This window comes from Mesocricetus auratus, unplaced genomic scaffold (genome assembly GCF_017639785.1).
Source record: "Mesocricetus auratus isolate SY011 unplaced genomic scaffold, BCM_Maur_2.0 Super-Scaffold_100676, whole genome shotgun sequence".
NCBI classification, from domain to species: domain Eukaryota; kingdom Metazoa; phylum Chordata; class Mammalia; order Rodentia; family Cricetidae; genus Mesocricetus; species Mesocricetus auratus.
In genome coordinates this window covers 154,593,727-154,605,642 of record NW_024429266.1, presented here as the reverse complement: position 1 = coordinate 154,605,642, position 11,916 = coordinate 154,593,727, and the positions used below count along the sequence as shown (strand labels likewise).

Here is an 11,916-nt window from a genome sequence, read left to right as displayed (position 1 = left end):
TAAACGCCTCCATGAGATCCAGCTGTAAGGTGTTTTCTCAATCAGTGATCAATGGGGGAGGGCCTAACCTATGAGGGGTGGTGCTATCCCTGGGAAGGTAGTCCTGGTTCTATAGGGAAGCAGACTGAGTAAGCCAGGGGAAGCAAGCCAGTAATCAGCTCTCCTCCATGGCTTCTGCATCAACTCCTGCCTCCTGCCTGACTTCCTGTTCTGACTTCCTCCAGTGATGGACTGTGATCTGGAAGTGTAAGTCAAATAATCCTTTCCTCCCCAACTTGCCTTTTGGTCATGGCGTTTTATCACAGCAGTAGAAACCCTAAGACAATTGGTAGCAATATAGTGGGGTACTACTGTGACAGACCTGATGGTGTTTTGGGGAGGATTGTGGAAGAACTTTGAAACTTCAGGCTAGAAAAGCCATTGAGTATTATGAGCTCTGTAGAATACTTGACGGGGAGCTTGGAAGATAAGAATGTTGAGAGCAGTACAGAATATGGAGGCCTAGTTTGTGAAGTTTCAGAGGGAAGTTTAAAGACTCTATCAGGGCCGTTTGTTATTTTGAGTTAAGATTCTGTGGTTCTGGTTAGCTGGGATTGAAGAATCAGCTGTGATTAACAATATGCCAGAACTACTGAACTGAGACTTTTATGTTACTGGGATAATTGATGCTGGATAGTTGGAGCTAAGAAGTTAGTGGTGATTAAGAAGAGACCAGCATCCCTGGGTGAAATTTTCCCAGGAGTATTTTCTGAGAGCACAGAGAAGCTGTGTTTCAGAGGTGGCATAGTGTTGGCAGCAGGACTTGGTAATGTGTAAGTGTCACCCAGGAGGTATTGGTAATGTGTAAGTGTCACCCAGGAGGTACTGGTTTTGAAAGCATGAAGGGGTCCTGGGGAGCAGCTGAGGCTTGGCCCTGTGACAGGCCAGGAGAAGCCATTGATGGAGGTGCAGCCTCAGTGGCAGTTGAAGGCCCAGGACTGAAGGGGTGTTACAAAGAAGTTGAGGCTTGACACCATGAAGAGAGCCTATGAGACGCTATTAGTGAATGTGCAATGCAGTTGCAGCAAGGGACCCCAGCATTTTGGAGATGCCAGCACCATGGGATGACCACCAAGAACAGCAGCAACAGTGGAGTGGAGCCAGCTGGAGCCTAGAAGACAAGCTGTGTGCGCTGCAAAGGGCAGAGCTGGAGAAGTGAGCCAAGCCCTTTGGAAGAGTCAGACTATCATGAGTGAATCCCGGATAATTGTACATTGAGTTATTTATACTGTTGGAGTTCAGTTTTGCTTGGTTCATATTATAATGATGGCCTGGTTCTTCCCTCTTAAAGAAGGTATTTAATTAAATTTTATTTTTAAAGGAGCCCACATATGAAATACTTGAACTTAAAAAAAACTTTATTTTTACTTTTTTTGTGTGTGTGTATGAATATTTTGCCTGCATGTATATCTGTTTGCCACATGTGTGCCTGGTGCCTGTGGAGGTCAGAAGACGGCATTGGATTCTCTGGAACTAGAGTTACAGGTGGCTGTGAGCCACCACTGGGTGCTGGTCCTCTGTAAGAGCAGCAGTGCTCTTAACCTCTGAGCCATCTCTCCAGGCCCAAGTCTTGAACTTTTAAGAGACTGGATATTTTAAAGAGACTGAAATTTTAATGTGTCTGAATTTGTAAAGACCGTGGGACATTTAAAATTATTTATGATTTTTATATGTGAGTTCTTGGGGATGGATAAGAAAGGAAGATTTGTGACCTAATAGTGATGTGTTTGTGTGTCAAGTTGACAAGGGGTCAGCTGTACTGGCTGGTTTTGTGTGTCAACTTGGCACAAGCTAGAGTCATCAGAGAGGAAGGAGCCTCAGTTGAGGGAATACCTCCATGAGATCCAGCTATAAGGTATGTCTCAATCAGTGATCAATGGGGGAGGGCTTAGCCCATGGTAGTGGTGCCATCCCTGGGCAGCTAGTACGTGGTTCTACAGTGAAGCAGGCTGAGCAAGTCAGGGAAAGCAAACCAGTAATCAGCTGTCCTCGATGGCCTCTGTATCAGCTCCTACATCCAGGTTCTAGCTCTGCTTGAATTCCTGTTCTTGCTTTCCTCAATGGTCATGGTGTTTTTTGTTAGAGTAATAGAAACCCTAAGACAGTTCAACTTCAGAAGCCTCATAGTCTTCCAGTTTTAATAGTTTATAAGTCCCAAGTTTCTTCTGAGAATAAAGGTTGAATGAAAAAAAGAAGTAAAAAAGAAAAGACATGACTGCTCCTAGGTACGATGGAGGAGAAAGTTTATTGTAGATTATGTGGGCAAGCATAGTCAGAGACAGGCACATCTGGGAGAGTCCAGAGTAGACATGACCAGGCTGAGCTGGGTCATGTGGAGAGAGGAGAGCCAGGTGCAGCAGCCAGGAGGCCAAAGGTCCAAAAAGGGAAGGATAGCCAAAATGTTTGGATTACATATGAAAGAGCCTTTGGGCTGGAGAGTCCAGAGTAGAGGGCTGGCTATGCAAGCCATACTGTATAACATTTAGGGACTGAGTGATGCTGGGAGAACCTGTTGGCCAGGTCCAACTCTGATACGTTAAATAGGCACCTCAGCATTTGTTCCAGGTTTGAAACTTAACAAAGGCAATCTCTTAATTGTAACTTGTTAAGGAAGTCTTATGTCAATAAAGCACTGTTGAGCCAATAGGAATCTAGATAGGTGGGACTAGGAGTCCAGGAGGACTCTGGGAAGGAGAAACAGAAGAGAGCCGAGATGTAACACCATGGGGTAGGAAGCCCGGAAACTTCTCCGGTAAGAGAAATACTTAGATTAACAATTATGCGGTAATTACTTAAGTCAGAGGTAGCCAGTAAGAAACAAGCAAGGCCAACAGCTTCATAATTAATATAGCCTCCTGTGTGTTTATTTGGGACTGATGCGGCTCTGGAATCAGGCTGGCGGGAAGGCTTCTCTCAAGGAAAAAGCTTCTCTTTACAGTAACTCCCTATAAAAATCAAATTATACACTCCTATCATACAAAGGGAGGAATTTGGGCACCGTGAGGAAATACTGTACCAAAGCAAGACTCAACTCCAACAAGGAAAACTCCAAATCCTGTAGCTCCATGTCTGTAGTCAAAGGGTTTAGATGGCTCCACCCCTTTAACTTTGCTCCCTGCCTCTCTCTTGGACTGGTCCCACTCTCTGCATGAAACTCTTTTTGGCAGATATTCCATGGCTTTGGCTTCTTCAATATCTTGAGGTTATCAATTCAACTCAGGCTTCATTTCCACAACTTCCTGGAATGGTCTCTAGGCCCCCATGCAGGGACTCCTCCCATAGGCCTGGCCCCCGTGGTTCTCAGAAACCACAGAAAACTATCCAACAACTTTACTCTTGGGCCCTTCATGACTTTAAGGCCAGAACCACAAGGATGACACTGGCAACTTTGGCTCCCAACTTGGGATGGACCTTAGCCCCCATGAATTCCATTTGCAGCAGCTTTTGCTTGTTTCTTTCTAGAAGACAATTCCTAGGCCTTTACCTTTCTCAAGTTGGAAGCTTATGTGGGTAGGGTCTTGCCCTGAAAGACTCTTTCCTTTATCCTAATGCAGATCAGGCTTCTCTTTAATCTCTTTATTATCTATTGCAGCATAAGCCTTGATGCAACATTTAAGTTTCCAGCCACTCTCTTTCTCTTCCAAACTGTACACTCTGTATTTCTTTCCTTCCCACTTGCTCATTTTCTTTGTAGACCTGCATAAGACTGATTATTAATAACCACATGACAGAGTCAATTTTAGGCTGTCTTAAAAATCTCCTCCACCAAAGGAATTAGTTCATTACTTTTCAATTTAGCCTTAGACAAGATCTTAGGACAAAGGCACAGAGCTGCTATATTCTTGGTCAAAGTGTCACAAGAATAGACTCTAGCCCAGTTGCTAGTACTGTTGCTGCCTGAGCTGGGCTGCCACTGTCCATGTTGCTCCCATTGCTGTCTTCCAAGTTCCTCACAGAATGGCCCATTCAACTCTGCTCACAGGTTCAAGTGTTTTTCTAATTCAAAGTGCCAAGGACTTCCATATCCCTCCATAAAACAGCTTGGTCAGGTCTACCACAAGAAAAGCCTACTCCCTACTACCAGTTTCTATACCAGTTACTTTTCTATTGCTGTGATAAAACACCATGAGCAAGACAACTTACAGAAGGAAGGGTTTATCTGGCTTATTGTTCTAGAGGGGGAAGAGTTCATCATGGTGGAGAGGCACAGTGGCAACAAGAGCTGAGCACTCACAAGAACAAATAGGAAGCAGAGAGCACTAACTGGGAATGGTACATGGATGTGAAACCTCAAACCCCAACCCCAGTGACACACATCCTCCAGGAAGGCCTCATCTCTAGACTGCCCAAACTGGGCCACCAATGGAGGAACAAATATTTACAAGTCAGACTATAGATGGCATCTCATACAAATGACCACCACAATGACCATTTACATCCGGAAGCTGGAATTAATAAATGGATATAATTAAAGCTTCAAGCCCCAGTTGAGTGTGGATCAATTGTTCCAATAAATAACCTTGGTGCAGGAGGATCTAGTTGTGGAGTCCATTTGATTGTCAAGTCTCCTTGGTGTCCTTTGCTCTGGGAAAAAATTGGTCTTTCCTTGGTTTTTATGGCTTAGAAACACTTTAAAATATTACAGTCCATTTATTTTTCATTATTTTCCTCATTTGTTGTTGGCCTGCTATTTCCTCCTGATTAGATTCAGCTTAGCATGGTTGACAGGACTAACACAGAGAGCAGAGCTGACTCTTCTCGTTGATTCTAATCACAGATGAGTTACCTTCATCGTTATGTTGAGTCGATGTCCTCTAGGTTTCCCCACGGTAAACATTCCTTCCTTCCCTCTGTAATTATGAGATTTGAGAAGCTTCTTTGAGCCTATGAGCATACCCACTGCTCACTGGGTTTTCAATAAATGAGAGTTTTTATTTGACAAATATTTGTTTGGTACTTCTAACCAGGATTATAGAAAAGTTATATGATTTTTATAGTTGTACTTGCTTTGGAGACAAACCTAATAACTAGTCTACATAGGTGCAATGGATGAAATAATGTGTTTTTTTTTCTTTGTTTTTTTAACCAGAGAGGACAATACAGTATTTCTTACAAGAATGAATAGGAAAGACTTCTGGAGGAGAGCAGGTGGGAGGAGCTAGGTGGGATTGGATGGGATTTCCAGACATCAGAGTAAGTAGAAGCAAAAGGAAACACAGTACAAGGTGTGGGAGGAAGGTGGTAGGTCTGTGTTATATGTACATTAACTTGTTCAGCTCCATATGTTATAGGTGCTGGGGACAGGTAGAGGGGGAGGTGTAGGAGAGCGAGAGGCTAATTGAAAGGGATTTGTTTTTTAACCACAGGGTCTCATATAGGCCAGGCTGGCCTGGAACTAGAACTTGCAATTTAGCTAAGGATAACCTTGAACTTTGAACTTCCCATTCTCCTTCCTCTACTTTCCTGAAGCTGGGATTACAGATGTGTGCCACCATTCCTGGGTTAGGTGTTGCTGGGTATTGAACCTAGGGCCTCCAAATCAGGACCTAGTGCATGCAAGAAAAGCTATATCCCCAGATCCCAAAAGGGGCTTCAAAAGGTTTTAAATGTTATTATTGTGTGTGACTGTTATGTGATGTGTGTACAGACACATCCATGTCATATACATGTGCGGAGGTCAGAAGACATAGAGTCAGTTCTCTCCTTTCACTTTTACATGGCACGGGCTCTGAGGATGGAACTCAGATAACCAGGGGTACCCTTATCTCACAGACCAGTCAGACCAGTATTGATATCTATCTATCTATCTATCTATCTATCTATCTATCTATCTATCTATCTATCTATCTATCTACCTATCTACCTACCTACCTACCTGGTGTGTGTGTGTTTGTGTGTGTGTGTGTGTGTGTGTGTGTGTGTGTGTGTGTGTGCTGGATAACACACAGTGTCTTTTTGGGTATAAGGATAGGTACTTAGAATACAATCACTGTCCTTTAGAGGAGTGGCAGTAGTAGGTTCTTCTCTAGGGCCCATGACTTTACCAGCCATGAGTAACTGGCTATGCTTACAGTACTAAGCATATACCCTTTCCTATTGAGTGGTCCTTAAGTTCAATTAGAAAGCCGTTAGTTGCCTCTTCAGATGTAAGCCCCACTATTGTACCTTTGTGGATATTTTCCCATTCTAGTCATCATTGTTGTTCATAGGCATCACAGGTAGGTAGGACTACTGATTGCGTTTTTCCCCTTAGCTGCTTACAGAGCTCTTTCCAATACTATGCGAGCTAATCCTCAGGGAATGAGGCATCCATGTCAGTTCCAGATCAATTCAAGTCCTGTGTCCCAAGGGCATCATGTCTTCAGCAATAGGGTCTTACTTTCAAGTTCGGGAGGCAACCGAGAGTGGCAACAATAGCCTATATAGTTCTTGGGAGTCTCTTGCAGTCCTCAGATCAACAACTTGAAGAGAGGTTTCCTATGCCTGGTATTTTTTTTAGGTAATGTATGGTACTTGGGGTAAGCATGATCACCCATAAGTGTAGCATAACTCCATTTTTTTATGTTTTTGAGTGTATATATGTGTATAAACACATATTATGGTTTTACATAAACATAAAACAATGCTTATTTACTGCTCTATAAAACATCTTTAATATTATTTATCCCTCTGCCATTTGTCTCTGCATAATGCTCTTCCTCTCCCCGTCCTAATTAAAGCTTACCCTCATTTCCCACACTTCTCCTTTCATAGCCCTGGTGTCCTACTGTCCCTATCTCCAAAGTTCATTGTCTCTCAACTTTCATGGTCCCCTTTTATTTTCCTGCTGGCTAGTTTGATGTCAACTTGACATCTGCAATGGATAAAATGCCCTCATCAGATTGGCCTATGGGCAAGCCTATGGTGCATTTTGTAATCAGCTGTTGATATGGGAGGGACTAGCCATTTTGGATTATGCTACCCCTGGGAGGGTGGTCCTGGGGTTATAAGAAAGCAATTGGAGCAATCCAGTAATCAGCACTCGTCCACAGCCTCTGCTTCAGTTCCTGTCTTCGGGTTCCTAACTTGACTTCCTGCTCTGACTTATCTGGATGATGGACTACAATCTGTAAGTTGAAATCAGCCATTTTTCCCCAAAGTTGCTTTTGATCATGGTGTTTTATTACCGCAATAGCATCCATAACTAAGACACCTGACTTCTGCAGTTATTCCAGGTTCTATATTCACTTCTAAAGGTTCAGTGCTAGGATTCACAAATAAGAGGGAACACGCAGTGTTTTTCTTCCCTGGTCTGGATTACCTTACCTCACTCAGTGTAATATTTTCTGGTTCTATCCATTTGCCTGAAAATCTCATGACTTCATTTGTCTTTACAGCTGAATAGTATTTTGCGTGTAAGTGTAGCACATTTTCATTATCTACCCATCAGCTAGAGGACATGTAGTTTGTTTCTACTTCATGGCTATGTAAATAGAGCAGCAACGACCATGGCTCAGCAAGTGTCTGTGGAGTAGAACGTGGAGTCACTTCAGGCACATTCCAAGGAGTGGGACAGCTGGGTCAAATGGGAGGTTCACTTTTGTCCCCCTGAGAATTCTCTGTCCTGATTTACACAGTAGCTGCACTAGTTCGTAATCCCACCAATGGTGCATGAGGGTTCCCTTTCTCCACACCCTCACCAACACTTGTTGTGAGTTACTTCCTTATTCTTAGCCATTTTGATTGGTGTAAGGTGAAATCTGAGAGTAGCTTTAATTTGCATTTCCCCAATTGCTAAAGATGTTAAACACTTCTAAAGATATCCCATTAATAATAGCCCCTCCCCCCCAAATACCTAACCAAGGTGTTAAAAGAGCTCTTCAGTGAAAACCAAATCTCTGGAGAATGATCAAGGCAGACACTAGAAGATGGAGGGACCTCCTTTGCTCATAGATTAGTAGAGTTAATATCGTGAAAATTGCCATCCTTCCAAAAGTGATACAGAGATTCAAGGGAATCCTAATCAAAAATTGCTATGTCATTCTTTGCAGAAATAGAAAAAACGTCATAAAGACCCCAATTAGTGAAAGCAATCCAGAACTAAAAGAACATCTCTGAAGGATTACCACTTCAGATTTGAAGCTACATTGTACAAGGACATAGCAACAGAACAGGATTGCACAGGCAAAATACAGACATGTAGACCATTGTACAAATATAGAAGACCCAAACACGAATGCATGTAACTGTAATTATAGAATCTGATATTGAATAAAGAGGCAAAAAATAGAAGACATACTGCAAAAAGACAACATCTTCTACAGATGGTGCTGGGAAACCTGAATATCATTATAGAAGAAGGAAATTAAACCTGCATATATCACCTCACACAAAACCCAACGTCAAAGGAACAAAAACAAAACAAAAGCTGGCCGGTGGTGGTGCACACCTTTATTCCCAGCATTTGGGAGGTCGAGGCAGACATATCTCTGTGAGTTTGAGGCCAGCCTAGTCTATAGAGTAAGTTACAGGATGGCCAGGGCTGTTACACAAGCAAACACACAAAACCTCTCAAAACAACAAAAAACCCAACCCAACCCAATCCAAAACAAGCAAACAAAACACACAAAAATGTAAAAACCAAAAACAAAGATATCAATGTGAAACCTGAACTGCTGAAACCGCTAGGAGAAAATTATAGGCAATGTCTACAAGCTATGGATGTTGGAAAGGACTTTCTGATCAGGACCCTGTTTGTCCAGGAATTAAGGCCAACATTGACAAGTAGAACCTCATAAAACTAAATTTTCACACAGCAGGGGAAACAATCAAATGAGTAAAGGGAAAGCCCCAGAGTGGGCGAGAATCCTTGAGCTATACAACTGTAAGAGAATTAATATCCAGAATATACAAAGGACTCTGAAATCAAAGAGTCAAGGAAACAAATGACTCAATTAAAACATAGGCCACTAATCTGAACAGTTTTCTAAAGAAGTAGATAAAATGCCCAAGAAATATCTTTAAAAATGTTCAGCATTGGATGGGATTTTTTTTTGTTCCAGGAATCTGCTTGACTGTCCTCTGATGCAGTTTTGCCCTTAGATCTGGACACAAGGATTCTTTCTCTGGATTGGACTAGTAGGCTAGTGTGTCATGTGACATTAAGTTAGCATTAGTGTGCCACAGGGAAGTAGACAATGTTAGTGTGTCACAGAGCAGTAGACAGTGCTAATGTGTGTCACAGGACAGTAGCCAGTGCTGGTGTGTCACAGGGCAGTAGCCAGTGCTAGTGTGTCACAGGGCAGTAGCCAGTGCTGGTGTGTCACAGGGCAGTAGACAGTGCTAGTGTGTCATAGGGCAGTAGATGGTGTTAGTGTGTCACAGGGCAGTATCCAGTGCTAGTGTGTCACAGGGCAGTAGATGGTGTTAGTGTGTCACAGGCAGTATCCAGTGCTAGTATGTCACAAGGCAGTAGACAGTGTTAGTGTGTCACAGGGCAGTATCCAGTGTTAGTGTGTCACAGGGCAGTAGACAGTGCTAGTGTGACACAGGGCAATATCCAGTGCTAGTGTGTCACAGGCAGTATCCAGTGCTAGTGTGTCACAGGGAAGTAGACAATGTTAGTGTGTCACAGGCAGTATCCAGTGCTAGTGTGTCACAGGCAGTAGACAGTGCTAGTGTGTCACAGGGCAGTAGACAGTGTTAATGTGTCACAGGCAGTATCCAGTGCTAGTGTGTCACAGGGCAGTAGACAGTGCTAGTGTGTCACAGGGCAGTAGACAGTGTTAGTGTGTCACAGGCAGTATCCAGTGCTAGTGTGTCACAGGGCAGTAGACAGTGTTAGTGTGTCACAGGGCAGTATCCAGTGCTAGTGTGTCACAGGCAGTATCCAGTGTTAGTGTGTCACAGGGCAGTAGACAGTATTAGTGTGTCACAGGGCAGTAGCCAGTGCTGGTGTGTCACAGGGCAGTATCCAGTGCTAGTGTGTCACAGGGCAGTAGACAGTATTAGTGTGTCACAGGGCAGTATCCAGTGTTAGTGTGTCACAGGGCAGTAGACAGTGTTAATGTGTCACAGGCAGTATCCAGTGCTAGTGTGTCACAGGGCAGTAGACAGTGCTAGTGTGTCACAGGGCAGTAGACAGTGTTAGTGTGTCACAGGCAGTAGACAGTGCTAGTGTGTCACAGGGCAGTAGACAGTGTTAGTGTGTCACAGGGCAGTATCCAGTGCTAGTGTGTCACAGGCAGTATCCAGTGTTAGTGTGTCACAGGGCAGTAGACAGTATTAGTGTGTCACAGGGCAGTAGCCAGTGCTGGTGTGTCACAGGGCAGTATCCAGTGCTAGTGTGTCACAGGGCAGTAGACAGTATTAGTGTGTCACAGGGCAGTAGACAGTATTAGTGTGTCACAGGGCAGTAGACAGTATTAGTGTGTCACAGGCAGTATCCAGTGCTAGTGTGTCACAGGGCAGTATCCAGTGCTAGTGTGTCACAGGCAGTATCCAGTGCTAGTGTGTCACAGGGCAGTATCCAGTGCTAGTGTGTCACAGGGCAATATCCAGTGCTAGTGTGTCACATGTTCTGTCATGGCAGGGCTGCAGCCTTAGCTACCCTGCCTGCTCAGCACTGGCCAGGCTCAATAGCAGTCTGCCACATTTTATCCCAGTGCTGCAGGCCTTGGGGACTGTGTGCTGCTGTCCGGAGGCCACAGTGCTACATTTTTCCTTTGGTCTCTATAAGGCAAGAGTCCTCCTTCAAAGTCAATGCTGGGTTTTCTGTCAGGCAAGGCAGCACAGGGGCACTGCCTGACCCTGAAGTCTGTACACACTGGGCGTGGCAGCACAGGGGCACTGCCTGACCCTGAAGTCTGTACACACTGGGCGTGGCAGCACAGGGGCACTGCCTGACCCTGAAGTCTTACACACTGGGCGTGGCTGTAGTGTGAATGAAGTTCCACACAGTCACTGGAGAATTTCAGTAGCTGCCATTAGGATCATGAGTAGCTTTGCTTTCACACAAGTACATAATTGGATTCACCGAATATTGAAAAACTAAACGAGGTATTTTCTCTAAATAGTTTTGATTTAAAATTCCGATCATCATTATTCAATTTAAAAGTGTGCTTATTTTAGTGGGTAATATACTACAAAAGAAAAACAAAATTTGAAGGCAATACTTAAATATTAAATAGCTTAATAGTTAATAATGTATAAAGATAATGAAATACTAAATAACAATTAAGAATTTAATGAAAAACTCATTGCATTTACTCTGGTGTAAATTTCAAATAAAAATGGTGTCAACTTAATTATGTATTATATAGTAACAGTTGACAATGTAACTTGTCAACTTATTATAATTTAAATGTTAAATTGATATTTATTGTTGTTAATAGTCATAAGTTTTATGAAAACATATATTATGACACATGATTCATAATTATGTAGAGATGACAAGACAAAATTTAGGAAATTGATATGTAAGAATTTATGAATATACATCACTATTGGTTCAGATATTACTGGTCTATCCAGTATGACCCATTTTTATATGATAGTTGTTTTTTAAAATTAAAATTAAAATCTTATGTATATGGGTGTTTTGCCTGAGTGTGTATATTTGTATCACATGCATGCAGTACCAATGGAGGCCAGAAGAGGGCATCAGATCCCCCTGGAACTGGAGTTACAGATGGTTGTGGGGCATCACGTGGGTGCCGGGACTTGAACCTCTGCCCTCTGCAAGAACAGTCAGTGTTCTTAACCACAGAGCAATCTCTCCTCTCCATATGATTGTCTTTTAATTCAATTAACTGAGATGTTTCTATAATTTCTGATAGTATAAAACCATTAGTTTTGCACATTATAATGATTAATCTTGGTTGTGAACTTCATTGGAGC

At 43.0% G+C, this 11,916-nt stretch overlaps 1 long non-coding RNA gene across 1 annotated transcript; it reads left to right on the top strand.

Moving 5' to 3' along the window:
- Positions 1-82: 82 nt before the first annotated feature.
- On the top strand, positions 83-8,412 carry LOC110341053. Its single transcript, XR_002382935.2, has 3 exons — positions 83-246; positions 7,071-7,147; positions 8,070-8,412. It is a non-coding gene; the product is annotated as an uncharacterized LOC110341053 (long non-coding RNA).
- Positions 8,413-11,916: the final 3,504 nt, after the last annotated feature.